The sequence below is a fragment of the Lolium perenne genome, chromosome 7 (assembly GCF_019359855.2).
Source record: "Lolium perenne isolate Kyuss_39 chromosome 7, Kyuss_2.0, whole genome shotgun sequence".
NCBI lineage: Eukaryota > Viridiplantae > Streptophyta > Magnoliopsida > Poales > Poaceae > Lolium > Lolium perenne.
Window position 1 is genome coordinate 249,864,456 of NC_067250.2, and position 3,898 is coordinate 249,868,353.

At 48.5% G+C, this 3,898-nt stretch overlaps 1 pseudogene; it reads left to right on the top strand.

Moving 5' to 3' along the window:
• The first annotated feature begins 544 nt into the window (after nucleotides 1–544).
• Nucleotides 545–2,005, top strand: LOC127313285 (senescence-specific cysteine protease SAG39-like; annotated as a pseudogene).
• Nucleotides 2,006–3,898: the final 1,893 nt, after the last annotated feature.

A 3,898-nucleotide genomic window follows, 5' to 3' on the forward strand; every position in this document is an offset into this window, starting at 1 on the left:
TACCCTGCTCCGTCCCCGGCTTTGCGATCGCGGTTGCTGTGTTGCAGGAGGAGGGATCACTGAGGCTCATGGTGGCGGCTGTTGTGGTGGCATTTGACTGTGTGTGCACCACTTGACACGGCCGTCACATCTCAGCTTTGATACCAATTGTTACCCTGAAGATCAAACACTCGAACAGAAAACCGGAGAGGGGATGAACTCACGGTTTTTGGTGTTGCTTGCAGCTTTTCGATTCTCCTTTTATTCATACGAAAGGGAAACATGTCCGAGTACTGTGCTCCAATACTGACCGCATCATCCCACAATCCGAGCTTCAAACCACAACCAACGGCGAGCTACACTCTAACAGAAAAACACAGACAAAACTGAATGTGTCAAACACGTGACACTTATGTGAAATTCAGAAAAATCAGTGCCAAGGGTATAACCCAACAGTGTCGGGCCGTTAAAGATGCCCTACGGTGATTATTATCCAGCAGTGGCCACCCGCGTGTTTACTGTGTTCTTTCTTCAAAAGTTCAAGTGCTCCATATATAAAAGCCATCCCCGTTCACTCCCCTAGCAGCAACCATATATGACTACGCATCGAAGCAACGACTAAGTTAGCGCGCACTCCATTCTCAAAGAAAGCGCAAGTAGAGCTGCACCATTACTTCTCAGATATGGCCTCATCATCTCCTGACTCCAAGCGACTCACAAAGCCGTTTTCACTCGCTACCCTTCTTGTCATGGTGAGCTGCTGCACGCATTTCGCGCTTGCAGCTCGCGAGGTGCCGGCGGCCGGAAACGACAAGGCGATGAGAGAGAGATACGAGAAGTGGATGGCGGAGCACGGCCGCACTTACAAGAACTCGGCGGAGAAGGCTCGACGGTTCGAGATATTCAAGTCTAACGCCCACTTCATCGACTCCTATAATGCTGCAGCAGGCCCAGGGGCCAAGAGTCGCCCTGGGCTGACGACCAACAATTTCGCCGATCTGACCGAGGCCGAGTTCAACAATATCTACATCCGTCGCCGGAGCCTGCCACGGCCACCGTCTGTTGTCGAAACCGGATTCATGTACGGGAACGTATGCCTTTCTCATATTCCTGCCAGTATAGACTGGAGGGAGAAGGGGGCGGTAACTCCTGTCAAGGATCAAGGCTCATGTGGTGAGCTCTAGTTACTCTTGATTCACTCCATCACTCAAACTATTGAATCATATCTTAGTTAGAATGTTAACTCGATTCGGCAGGAAATTAACATGTTCATTATTGCGTGAATGCTCAGGGTGTTGCTGGGCGTTCTCTGCGGTGGCAGCAGTGGAAGGCATCCACAAAATCAGAACCCACAAACTGGCGTCCCTGTCGGAGCAGCAGCTCCTGGACTGCTCCACCGGCGCGAACAACCGTGGCTGCAACCTGGGCGACATGGACGAAGCATTCCGGCACATTGTCCACAGCGGTGGCCTCACCACCGAGGAGGCATACGGCTACGAAGCTAAGCAGAGCACCTGCCGCTCATCTGGAAAGCAGGCAGCGGCCAAGATCAGAGGTTTCCAGTATGTTCCTCCACTGAATGAGACTGCCCTCCTGTTGGCGGTTGCCCACCAGCCCGTGTCCGTTGCCTTGGACGGCAACAACACCGCGTTCCGCTTTTTTGATGGTACGGGAATATTTGGTGCAGCAGGCCAGCAGTGTACCACTGACCTCAACCATGCTGTAACGGCACTGACGAGAACGGTAGCAAGTACTGGCTGATGAAGAACTCGTGGGGAAGCAGTTGGGCGGACAAGGGCTACGTGAAGATCGCGAGGGATGTGGCATCCAATACCGGCCTTTGCGGCCTTGCCATGCAGGCGTCCTACCCTGTTGCCTAACAAATAGTATAATGTATTTTATCTAGTATTAATAATTAGCATGCTGGCCCTCGGAAATGCAGGAGCTAGCACCATCTAAAAGTTTATCCCAAAAGGATTACATAAAAACATGTGTTATGCAATAAAGTTGTCTAAAAAGATTTTAATTGAAATGTGTGTTATACGATTTAAAAAGGTTATGATTGCATTTATAAGCACATATGGTTACACATCACACTTAGGCCTCGTTTGGTTACACGCGTTCCCGAGGGGTTCCTCTACTTTTCCCGAGCCAAACAATCCCCGGGCGGAATTGACCCGGATGAGCCCACCTGACCGTTTGGATGCCATCCAGCCCACCATTCCGCGTCGTTTCCGTGTCCAACCCGGGGAGCCCGTTTTACCACTTGTGAGGCGAGGAACAGAATCCGCGAGGCAACTCGCATTGGGCGTCGACTCGGGGGCGACGGCGCCTGAACCCAAGCCCCTCCCCTCCCATCCCCACACTACAGGAAAAAAGGGCATTGCCGTGCAGCCAATCATTGCCGTGCGCCGGTGCACGGCAAAGACATCTTTGATGTGCGCAGCAAGTAGCACGCACGACAAAGACAAACCGCACGGCAAAGTCTAAGCGCAGCGCACGACAAAGAATAACTGCACGGCAAAGTCAGCAGTGGCGCACGGCAACGATCCTACGCACGGCAAAGTCCAACCAAAGCGCACGGCAAAGAAGCTACGACGGCAAAGACCCTACACGCCGCATGGCAAAGAAATGCTGCACGGCAAAGGCTCTGGACGTTGCCGTGGCGCTCCCTTTGCCGTGCTCCTTTGCCATGCGTTCCTTTCTTTGCCGTGCACCATCATACATTTTATTTATTTTTCTTTCTATTTTATTTCATCTAATACTTATATTTATTTTTTAATTAGTTTTACTTTTTGATGACTATTTATTAGTGTTACTTAAGACAATGTGCAATACAAAATTACTCTCCATGTTCATCCCCCACATATATCAAGGTTTTGGAGCAATCCACGCTTCGGAAAATCTGCTAAGTGTTATCGCCCAAATGTGAGGAAGGTCACACCGGGGAGCTACTTTTGCACTATTACACCTTCCACCACACTTTCACACATATCATAGATCCACATGCAAGATTTGGTGGGATTCCGGTGGTCCGGCGGTCGTTCTCCCCCTCCCCCCTAAAACAGCGGTATGTGTGTGTCAACACCCGGATTTTTAAGTCCCGATGCCTATTATGCCATTCATCGCAATCCCAGGAATATTGTTTTTGCGAGACATAATAGATTGATATCACAACACATCATTCATTATATACCATAATATGTCTTACAAATAAAGGATCACATGATCCAGTCTCATTACAATAATAGAAGTTCTATTTATTCATTACATAACACATAGCGGAAGCGAAAGTAGCGTAGTAGTAGTCCATCTATTCCACAGGCAACTATTGACGTCAGGAGTGATCCTAGTTGTCGTAGACGTCCTGCTGTCTTTCTTCCGGGTTCTGGTACTCGTCTTCATAGTCTGGCCATTTGAATAGCCAGGGACACAGCCATGAGTACTTTAAAGTACTCGCAAACTAATACTAATGTAAAAACTATCAACTAGTATGGGGGTTCTAAGCTCTAGTTTCATTTGCATAAAGCCAGTTTTATTTCATAAACACTTTAATAATCAAAGCCTCTTCATTTAACTAACTCAAGTGGAAACATTAGTGTCATTCCCACAACTCAGTTGTGATTCAAAGTCACCTTTCAACTCAAATCACAAATCACCATTCATATTTTTAGAAAAATTCTGATGACGGAACAGTATGGCCTTTCCAACTGTCCATGACCGCGGACACGGCTATTCGAATAGGTTTAACTCTGCAGAGGTTGTACACTTGTGCCACAACAATTGCAATAGTTCGTCAGGGGTAACTGGCCCTAATTTATCGTACGCAGTACGCGAACTACCAATCCTAACCTTTCATTTACATACCCTAGTATAGGCACCTCTCCCCATGAGCTTGGCCTCCCAGTGAAGACAGACA